Genomic DNA, 12346 nt, shown 5'->3' on the forward strand with positions numbered 1-12346 from the left:
GACTTCGATGAAGTATCACCTTTCTCCCCATTCTGCTTCTTCAGCTTTGGACAATCTCTCTTCATATGACCTGGCTCCTTGCACTTGTAGCAATGAATTTCCTTTTTGCCTCTAGACTTTGATCTGGAATTTCGCCTTCCAGAACTCTCCTTCTCTTTCTTCCTTCCACGATCCTGCTTACCCTTAACATATAAACTATCTCCGTGAGAGCTTCCCCCTGCATTTTGCTTCCGCAGGTTGTGAGCCAACAACGCTGCAGTAATCTCATCAACTTTGATAGTCTCTTTCCCATATGTCAGAGTAGTCACCAGGTGTTCATAGGAAGCGGGCAACGACGAACAGAACATAACAGAATCATCGCTCGATCTTCATCCTCAATACTCATATCAAGCCGTGATAGGTCTGTGATTATTTGATAAAAGCCATTAACATGCTGCGCCAGATCAGAACCTTCCTGCATCTTCAACTCATACAACTTTTGCTTTAGATACAACTTGTTTGTCAGAGATTTTGCCATAAACTGAGCTTCCAATTTCTTCCAAACTTCTCCTGGAGATTTCAGATTCATTACGTGATACATAACCTCATCTGCTAGGCATAATCGTATCGTCGCTGCCGCTCGCTGTTGCAATTCTTCCCAATCTTCATCATCCATGGCATCTGGTTTTATTGCCTGCAGAGCTTTCAAGATTCCCTGTTGAGCTAACAGATCTTTCACCCTGGTTTGCCACAATCCGAAGTTACCAGTTCCGTCAAACTTCACCACCTCGAATTTTGAACCAGAAAAAGCCATTTGGAAATTAATCCTTCCTACTTCCACGGCCAACGACAAAGATTTTGGAAAAAAAACCTTCCTGCAATAAAGAATTCCAATAATAAATTCCACATCCAAGGAATATTCTTATAATGGAAAGCAAATATTCCCCATCTGATATTCTTTCCAGCAGGCAAAAGGATTCTTCCCTGTTTAGCGGAGCCGCTCCTTTCCTTTTTCGCGATCAGCGCCGAACTCCTTCTGCTCGCACGCGAATGGCAACTGCGGCGTCCGCTCCTCCCTTTTCTGTCCGATCGCTTCTCCCGCGAGCCGCCCGAGCCTTCTGATCTTCGCCAACTCGCGCAGGACCGGAGCCTTCCGGTCGTCGCCGAAGAAGCCCTCCGGAACTGCCTTCCTCCTGCGTTGCCAAAGAGCCCCGATCCAAAACCACTTCGCGCGAAAACCTCTGCCTGCGTCGTGCAAAATCTGCTGCAAACCTCCTTCGCGCTGTTCAGCCGACGAACCCCCCGCCCTCCGTCCCGTTATCCTCCTCACTACTTTGAGATATAGTTTTGTAAAGAATTAATTTTGTTTTGAATGGTTTTAAATGTTAATGTTAAAATGTGTTGAGAAACATATGAACCGAAAGGGCTATGATTTCTACAACATAGTGATATTCACATTCAATTCCATGGGTGAGAATGTAATCCATGGGGTTGAGTGCAAATAAATAGGGAAACATACTTTATTGGATGCAGAGTTGGAGATTTTAAGCTGACTGATTAAAATTCCCAATTTGGACTAGTGGATTGAAAACTAATGCAAGATTGTTAGCCCTCAAGTGAGAGAGAATTGGGAGCTCTGGAGTGAGAGTTGGTATCCTCCCAACCTAACAAAGGAATTACGGACCAAACTTTAGATTAATCAATATTTTTTATAATTTTGAAAGAAGTTAAAGAATAGGATTGCTCCTATTTGGCACACTAAAATTATAATATATATATATATATATATATATAATTGTTTTTCATTATCTCTTATACTGTTCTATCCTCTTCTATGTCACTCTGTAATGAGCCTTCTGCCCACTTTTAATATATAATGCATAGGAAAATGTTACTATACTTCAAAGGAAAAAAAAAAGAGAAAAAGAAGAAACCTGACTATATCCAATGAAAAATAAATTTCCAATGGAAACTTTCAGCCGTTGTTTAGCCTCTCATGGTGGTTATTCTTCAGTTTTTCAAGGGTTAGGACTTAAAAAGTATTTGTAAACAACATATAAAACCAATATTTTTGATAGAAAAAAAGGCAAAAACAACTTTTGATGGAAAAATAAATTCACAAAAAAGTATTTAAGAATCAGTATGACTCAAGAAGATTATAGATGATAAACATTCGTCTTTAGTTGGATAATGGGGAATGATTATTTCATTATATGTTTTTCAATAGAGATTACTACGGGTTGGTGGATTTCTATTTTGGTTTCTCGAATAAACCTCTATTTTTTATGTTATTAAAGTTTCTTTGATCATCCCATTCCAGATATCATTCTCTATTTGAGGGTTCAACAATGAAAAAATATTAACAACAATAACAACAACAATAAGTCATATATCCCACTAACTGGGGTTGGCTACATGAATCTTTATAATTAAGATAATTTGTATACAATACGCTAAATTCATTTTAGGTCTACCTTTGCCTTTCATATCAGTAATCTAAAACATCTACTCTTCTAATTAAATCATTAGATGGTCGACATTTAATGTGACCAAACCACCGAAGATGACCCTCTAATTTTGTCTACCACTGGAGCTGCACCAACTCATTCACGGATACATTCATTAAAAATTTTATCTCTAAGTGTCAAGCCACTCATTCACCCAAGCATTCTCATCTTAGCAACACTTAACTTAGTTTTATGCTTCTCTTTTAAAGGCCAACATTTTGTGCCATAAAGCATTGCAGGTCTCACCACTAGGTTATAAAATTTTCTTTAAAGTCTACACAGTACTTTTCTATCATACAATATGACTAATGCATTCTTCCATTTAAACCAACCAATTTGAATTCTACTAATAGCATCAAACCCCATCTGTATCACCATCACTTTTAGCAATAGACCCAAGATATCTAAAACGATCTCACCTTTTAATGATTTGATCACCCATAGCTACGATTGCAACTAGATCGACTATTACTAAAATTACATTTCATGTATTCAGTTTTAGATCTACTCAAACAAAGGCTTGTATACTTTGATGTTGATCTCTATTATTTATTTTTTTCCTAAATTTTACTCTAGTCTTATTCAAAAGAAGGACATCATCAGTAAAAAAACATACACTAATGTACATCCTCTTGTAAATGTACAGTAAGAACATTCACAAATAAAGCAAAAAGATATGGGCTTACAGACAATCCATGATGTAATCCAACAAAAACAAGAAAATAATTGGTCAATCCTTATTCTGTTCAAAGACATGTAACAACTATAGTATAGCTATCTTTAATGAAGTGAATATAAGTCCTATCAACACTTTTCTTCTCTATAGCCCTCAAAAAACCTTCTCTTAGAACCTTATCGTAAGTTTTTTTCTAAATTAATTAAAGTCATATGTAGATCCTTCTTTCTCTCTGTACTTCTCCATCAAACCTCTCAATAAATGCACATCTTTCGTAGCAAACTTGCCCGACATAAACCCAAACTGATTATGAGAAATCTTTGTGTTACATCTTAGCCTATGTTCAATTACTCTCTCCCATAATTTTAAAGCATGACACATTAATTTATATCCTATATAATTTTCACATTTTTGTGCATCCCTTTTATTCTTAAAAATGGTAACTAAAATAATCTTCTTTCACTCCTTAGACATCTTTCTAGTTTTTTAAAATAACATTAAAAAGTTTAGTTTAGTAAGAAAAAAAAAACTCTGAAATCTCTTTAATATTTCCACACTTCACTCCTTAGTCATATTGATTTTCTACTCTTGGTTTTCTTTCAAGCATCATCAAAATCCTTTTTACTAATGCGATGGTAGAAATAAAGAAGTTTTATTATTATTAACGATGCTAATATCACTAAGGTCTATCGTATACTCAAAAACTTTATTGAAAAGTTTATCAAAATATCTCTCCGACCAACACTGAATATATTCCTCTAAATAAAACACTTTTTTTCTATTATCATCTTTAATATATTTTATTTGAATTAAATCCTTACTTTTCATTTCTCTTTGTTTGGCTAGTTTATATATATATATTTTTCACCATTTTTAGTTTTTAATTTGTTATAAAGATCGACAAAAGCAAAATCATTAGCATCATAAGTTATTCTCTTAGACTCCTATGAGCTACCTTATGTTTTTCTCAATTTCTTTATGCTTTTACATTTAAGCCAATATTTATAACAAAATTTATTATATTTTATATTTTCCTACACATTATTACTCCAACTGCAATTTTTTTCATTTATAAAAACTTTTTCCTTTGATTCTTCAAATACATCTTTTGTCACTTATTTAATAATGCTTGTTACTTTATTCCACATAAAATTAACTAATTTATGAACATTCCAAATATTGAAATCGTTAAGTTTACATACAAAACTAATTTGTTTCTGTATTTTAGGTGCCCCATCTAATTCTATAACAATATTTTATTGTATTTTTTGTTTTCCAACTCATCATTTTAAAATCTAAAACTAATAATTGTTGTTGAGTATATAAGTTTTCACTTGGAATAATATTACAATCTTTACATTCTCGACAATCTTTTTTTCTCATAAGAAAATAATTAATTTATGTTTTATTAGATCCATTCTTATATGAAATAATATGTTCATTTTTTTCTAATAAACTGTTTGTAACAACAAATTTATAAGCTAAAAAAAAATCTAATATGATTCAACATTATTCTGTTATCACTCTAAAACTGTAGCCACTATGAATATTTCTAAAATCCTTTACCACTCTACTGACAATCCCATTTAAATTGTTTCTAATAGATTTTTTTTTTCGTGAGATATCATTCATATTAATTATTTTATGCCATTCTTTTTTTTTCTTGAACAAATATCTAAACCTACAACATGAGTATAAGCACTTATAACAATATTAAAAATCTTAATACCAGTAATAATGTTTATAGTTATAATTATACCTTTAATTCTATTAATTTTTACAATATTATATTTCAAACTTTTATATATAACTACACGTAAACTATTTTTAGTGCGATTCCTACCTGAATACCAAAGTTTAAAATTTAATCTATTAATCTCGTTAGCCTTTTCTCCAGCGCATTTAATTACTTGAATGCATAATATATTTATTTTCACGTGATCCATGGCATCTACTAATTTTATTAATTTACGTGTGAGTATTTATATTCCAAGATTTTATCATAATGTTGGTTTCATAGACTAACTTCTTATTTTTGTTTATTTGACACTACACCCATATATACAGTCCGACTAAGCAGCACAACCTTCCACTTTTTGCATATGGGGCAATAACTATGTTTTTTTTTTAAAGGAAATGAAAAACGGATTATTGATAGGATCCATGATTTTTATACCATTATCATTCGCATGATCCTATTGCAAATGTTTTCTTAAAACTAAATCATAATTTGAAAAACAATAAGAATATTGTAAGTCAAAAGTTTTGAAAGCTACTGTGTAAGTCCCTATTGTTTGTTGACATTTCAGTGCTGGTGAGTTCCTTACTCTGAGCAAATTCATTTGAATTTTGATGGATTAACTTCTGAGGAAAATATGCTAGATAATATACTGGTTAATTCTACTAATGATGATGCTTTTCTACAACCTTAATACTCATCCTGTTGATGCTAATATGTCAAAGTTCACTTCTATCCATTCGGAAGTTCATCAGTTTGCTGCTACTTCTATTCTTACCATGGATGACTTTCATTCCCCCTATTCTTTGGTTGTCAAACATTCTAGTCAACATTGATTGCTGTTCTCCTATCATATTCAGCTTCCCAAGTTAAAATCTTCAGATTTTTGCTACTGAAAAATAGGGCTTAATGATGTTAATAATTACCAAAATAATATAAAAAATATAAGCGTATAGTGAAATCTTCTATCAAATGGAGGATTTCTCTAAACAAAAATAAATAAATAAATGTCAGAATGCTTAGTTTTACTAGCCATGTTATCAGCTGAAAATTTTTATAACTATGAAAATCTAAACTGAAATGCTAATTATATATAAATTTGATTCATCCCTCCTGATGCTATATTGAGGATCATTAGCTCTTGAGTTGGATGGGTAATTATCTCTTGTTCAGATCTTTTCTCTTTCGTACTCAAGAGCTCTACAACTTCATGAATTTTTTGTTAGGAATGTCTGATTTCAATCTAATGCTTCTCATTTTAAATATAAGCAGATGAAGCAAGAATTATAGCAATTTTTATTTTCATGAATACAATTTTCTCTTGCTTTAGACGATAATAAAGATTTTAAGAAAATAAAGTCCAAAATTTTTTTGGAGGTTGATGGTGTATCAACCCCATAAAACCATGAAGTCCACATATAAAAGTTAAGGCAAATTTACATATGTAGGGCACAATTTCTATGTAATTACATATCTCACATCTACATATTCATATTTACATACATAGCAATTTGGTGATTTAAGCTTAGCATGAAAATGTATATTTCACTTTATAAAAGTAAAAATAGTACTATTTTTTATCTGATACTAAATATTTGAGTACTGTCTATAAATAAGAAAGTTTAGGTGTGAACCATGTAAAAACAAAAGATTTATGTGCTATCTATGTAAATGCCACCACAAATTAAATACATGCATAGCATATGAAAATAATTGTTTGAAATAAGTGATGAAATTATTTACTGAGAAATTCTGTCACTCTAGAATTGTATTCATGCGCTAGTATTTTCCTAAAGTAGTGATATGACAAGGTTTGTATTTAATTAACCATCAAATGAAAGAAAGATTAAAGCCAAAATATATGAAATGACTTAAAAATAGTACTCAAAGTGTGCCATCTCAAACTTAAATTTTCTTGTCTACAAGCCAATATAATCTATAAGATTAAATTTTCTGATATATTTCTGAATAATATATCATAAATTTAATTCAGATAAAGATGTTTAATATGGTAAGCTAAACAAGCCAACATTTGGCGATGGATACTATAAATCTGAACTGTTCTAACAATTAAATAAGAAAAAAACTTAAATTTTTCCTCTTCCTTAAGATGTCTGTCAAAAGAAAAAAGTGGCCGCAATTACCAAAAGAATTGGCAGGTTCCAGTCCCACCAACTGGAGCTCAATGTAGTTAGTATGTCAGTGACCTTTGAAAGTAACCATGTCATGATAGAAGAATCTTATGATCAATGTAAGATAACATTCTAAGAAAATCAACAAGTAATTGTGTGCTATGAAGAAAAATAAGTAGTTAAATACAATCCATATGAAGGAATATGTAGAGCTCTTAATTTAGTTGCTACTAAGGCTCAACTTTCTACATAAAACATGTATGTAAAAAATATTAAGGCTTCTTTTAAATACTTTTATGTTGATGTTATAACTTTATTTTGCTCAGTAAAAATAAAATGATTATCTAGGAATTAGCTACAACGTGTTTTTGAAGTCTTATATAAAGCCTACATGCAAAGCTGTTACAAAATTTATGCAGTTTCTAATAAAAATGAAAAATGCTTTCAAATTGCAAAGCAAGAGATTAGTGAACTATAACCTCAATCTATCTATACTTAAAAGAGACAATCCATTACATCGAAGTTGTAGTGAAGAATCAAACAAAAGGAAAGATTAATCTACGTATCATTACTTGTCATTGCAAAGAATTTATTTTCGAGACTAAACTAACTGACCTTCATATCATAATAGAGGCCTGCCATTAATTCAAGCAAATACATGCTCCCTACAAAATTATGCGAGAAAAAAAGCTATTGACATTAATATATTAATGGAGCTTCATATCAGATTCAAACTGCAATAATACTATATATTTATACAACTAAAACTTCAATAACACTACTTAATTAAAAACTAAGCTATGCTTTTCTCATAAAGTTTTAATTGCAAAACGAACCTTTCCTTTTTTCCCAAAGTCTAAACTGTACAGCATATTTCTGCAAAACCCTAAACAAGCACTCAATTCATCTGATGCAGAAGCCTTACCAGTCCTATTAAAACAGCCCCAACAGTAACTAGAATAACTTTTCCGACATGTTGAAACGTGAGCACTATGCTACAATAGGATCGATACTGTTGTCACAAAGAAAGATCCCATTACCATCCCCCTGTAATAGTTATCTCCAAAAAAACAAACTTGTTCGCAAAAATTGCACGAAGAAATACAACCATCCATTTCAGCACTTTGTTTTAGGTATTTTCCTCCATTACTTTACTAAAAGAAAGTGCAGGAAGTGCATCCGTTAATGACATTTACTGAAGCTACTTACTCATCTTAACATCTTCAAAGGATTGCAATAGGAGGCTTCTTGTCTTCACATCCATCAGCTACTTACCTATGTATTACCGACGCATACATCAAACCATACAGCACACAATGAAGTGAAATCAAACACAATACTTTTTATCTTCTCTATCCCCTATCATAGGCTTAACATGATCCAGTTGAGTCGATTTATGAAGAGAGAGAAGAGTCAAAATGATGTTGAGGATGTCATGCGTTTCTTTTTTAATATATAATTATGGCTAAGAAACGAAAGTATATCCTTTGATACTATATTAATACTCATCTATTCCTTTCCCAACAGCAGCTAAAAGAGAAATCTAATTTCATTTGCCATAAAATGTAAAAGAAAACCAGCAAAATGATACATAAAATCATATAAACAACCAAACAAGCTATCTTGCAAGCTTCACCCCAAAAACAAACCCCTAAAATGAGAAGTACATGCAACTATAATGATCAAATAAAAATCCCCTCCTAGCTCTAACCATAAATGTTAACCAAGTCATGGAACAAATTACTCTGCCACAATCTACAAGATCTCAAGTACTACACCATGCAGTGATCACAACAAATATGATGAATGACCATACACATCAAGCTTCCACTATGAACAGCAACTCCCAATACTAACAGTTTCATATAAAGCTCTAAAACAAAACCACACACTAAACAAATGAGTAGTCCACAAGTCAAATAGATCAATTCCTCAAACAACTACAGCAAAGTGCAGCGTGCAACATAAACTAATACTAAAAACTTCGCACACTTCTATATATATATATAAATATATATATTACTACTTCATTAATACATTACCAGTTACTAAATCTCAAGCGAAGCCGGCGGAAGGCGGGGAGGAGCCATGGTGGTGCATCTGGTGTTCAGCTGCAGCGGATGCCACCGGCTTCTTCCGCTTCTTCTTCTCATAACTAATCCCTCTGGCCTTTGATTGTATGTCACGCACCTCACGGAGATAAAGCCGGACCGCACGTGCGCCAAACGGGTTGGTTTCCGGGCGACTTTGGTTTTACCGAACTGATCCAAGTAGCGGAGGAACTCGAGAACGTGTGCTCCGCTGCAGCGTTCGAGGGAGAGTGGAGGGCGGTGGTTCCTTAAGTATTGACCAAAGGTGTTCCAATCTCGGCGTTTTTGTGATTCGTAGCGGCTTGGGGAAGGGGAGGAGGAGGAGGAGGAGGAGGAGGGATTGCTTGGGAGGGGGATGGTGATGGTGAAGTCGGAAGGATGAGTGGTGTCCATGGATGGTTTTTAGGGTTTAGGAGACCATTTTTTGTTTCTGATGCATGGAGGCCATTGGGGTGGTTTTGAGGAAAAGGGGGAATGAGATCTGGTCTGTGTTTTGGGTGGAGAAGAATTTAATTAGTGGTTTATTTATTTAGAAGATGTAATCATGATGTAATTAAGGTTTGTGATTATGTAAGTTTTGTATATTTAAATTTGATTAATTGTTTTTGGAGGAGGGGTGGGGTGGGGCAAGGTAAGAGGGAGAGGACGATGTGCTGTGAATGAAAAAGATTTGACTGAGCTGAAAGGTTGATGGAGACAAAAGTGAGTTGGGGGTGGGGGGTAAGCATGTTCAGAGAGGATTTCTTTTAATTGGATTAATGGGGTCAGGATGTGAATATGGGTACTGTTTATTCTTGGCTTGGTGTACGTTCGGTCATGCATGGCTAAATTTACTCTTACAGTGGGTATGAGGTGATGGATCGTTTTGGTTAAGAATGATAAAGATTTTAATCATGAGTTTCTTATTAGAGGTCATGTGATTTTGCACAACACTATGTATAGTTTATTTAATGGCCCAAATTACAAAAAAAAAAAAAACATTACATTTTACATAATAAATATTTTTTATTCGGAATCACAATGGAGGGGAAATCACTATGTTGATAGATGCATTATGATAGCGCATGCAGGGAGAGAATTGGGTTAGTCCTCCTCCAGATATAAGATGAACTCATCTCATGTTGAAGGTGAGGACAAAGGAGCACTGAAATAATGGGAGTTGGCTAATGGCAATGATAATGTTGTTTTTGGAGTTGGATTTGCATTAACTTGAATACCAAAGTAAGATGGCTTAAGAAGGTTATGGAGGAATTTAGAGATGATCAAATTAGGTCTCTTTTGAAGGAGTATAAAGGATGACTGAAGGGAGTGAGTTAGAAGTCAATGTAAAATCTAGAATTGATGGATGATTATATGTAGAGTATGGTTACACCAAGAGGGGGCGGAGGTGCTCAATTTGTATTGTAAGAACTTCTTGCAATAGTAAATTTAAGTATTGAATTTTAAATATTTCAATTGGGGCTGTAAATGAACCAATGTACTCGATGAACAACTCAAACTCAGCTCGATTAAGACTTGATCACGTTGAACAACTTGAACTCGGCTGTAAATGAATCAATGTAAATTTAAGTATTGAATTATAAATATTTCAATTAGGGTTGTAAATGAATCAATGTACTCGATAAACAACTTGAACTCAACTTTATTATGACTTGAACATGTTCGTTCAAGTTAGTAAATAAACAAGCTTGAAGAATTTTTAAATGCTCGAAGTTTAAAAGAACTAAACATGATATAGTCGAACTTGTTCATTTATGTTCACGAACAAACTTGTTTGTTGTTCAATTAGTAATTTGCTAAATATTTGATATTAAGCTTGACGATAGCTTGTATCATAAATGATATATTATTTAAATAAAAATTTAATTAATTAGAATATTAACTTGTTTGATGATAGGTCAATGATAGCTGGTATCATATATAATATATAAATACATGCTATGAAGTTTTTGTAGATTTAAAAGTTGTCATTTTTAATTGTTTGGTAGGATTCAGATTAAATCATGCTTAAATGCTACACAAATTATTCTTATAAACATTTCATAATTGAAGGACTTAGGGAAAAATGGAGGAAAAACGAGATTTATGATACTGTAGGGTTTAGAAGTTATAATAAATAAATTAATAGCTCCGCTCAAATTTGAAAAATTATTTATTGATTTTTTTGTTTGAAAATATAGATGTTTTTTTGAATTTTTAGCTCATTTAAATATTCATTCACTTGTCATAAAGAAATTAAGTCCAAATATTGAAAAATTTAAACAATTGTCAAGCTTGAACAATATATGAAAACTCGCCACAAGCTCAAGACGAACATGAACAACTTGCTTTTCAATACAGTTATAACAAGCCAAGTCTGAACTATGATATACTCTGCTCGACTCAGCTCAATTACAACCTTACTTTCAATACAAGTAAATACACTAGTATGCACTTGAAATAACAGAAAAGAATTTTTATGATGTTTGACCTTAACTAGCATACATTGACACAAAATTCTTTCTAACTCAATTTGATTTTTATTACTTGACTTAAAATGTGTCTTTCCCTAGCTCCCATATTTCTACACCTCACATAAGGTTTGACCCTCTTAGCCATATATCTCTCTAGTGTGGCACCATCATTTGCAACTTGCTTTTCCCTCAATTTGCTTGTGCTGGATTGTTCCTCCCATTGTGAATTCAACATCTAGCATTTCCCTTATCATTTGATTCCCCTTGATAATATTTTGAGCCATGCATTGAATGCTGCTACTCGACGGTAGCTGAGGTTCAATTAGATTTCTCTCTAGGGATCTTACTAAACTCTTTTCTTCTCTTTAGCTCCACCAATCTTGAGCCCTAATAATCACCTAAATTCTTTTATAGCGTATGATGAAGAGGTTCTCTTTTAATTGACCAACATGATGGGTTAAATCTCCTTCATAGAGCATATCTTAGCTTCAATCCTCTCTCATTGGCAACTCTCCATCTTTTATAAGCTCTAACTCCAAAGTGGGTCAATGGTGAACTCAAAGAACTTGGTTTGATCAAGCACTTCCCATTGAGGTTAAACATCAAGCTAGTTTGATCAAAAATTTGTCAAAAGACAAGTAGAAGAAATTTTCTTTTTTCAAAAGTAGGTCAATGGAAAATTTAAAGAAGTTGGTTAAAGCATACTAACATATGGGGTGTTTAATAAATGGAAGACCATGGTAGAAGATAAGACAGACTTGAGATGGAAGT

General features: G+C 32.9%; 1 pseudogene; it reads right to left on the reverse strand.

The window, feature by feature from the left end:
- Positions 1-8694: 8694 nt before the first annotated feature.
- LOC110039490 lies at positions 8695-9806 on the reverse strand (annotated as a pseudogene).
- Positions 9807-12346: the final 2540 nt, after the last annotated feature.

The sequence above is a fragment of the Phalaenopsis equestris genome, unplaced genomic scaffold (genome assembly GCF_001263595.1).
Source record: "Phalaenopsis equestris unplaced genomic scaffold, ASM126359v1 Scaffold000002, whole genome shotgun sequence".
NCBI lineage: Eukaryota > Viridiplantae > Streptophyta > Magnoliopsida > Asparagales > Orchidaceae > Phalaenopsis > Phalaenopsis equestris.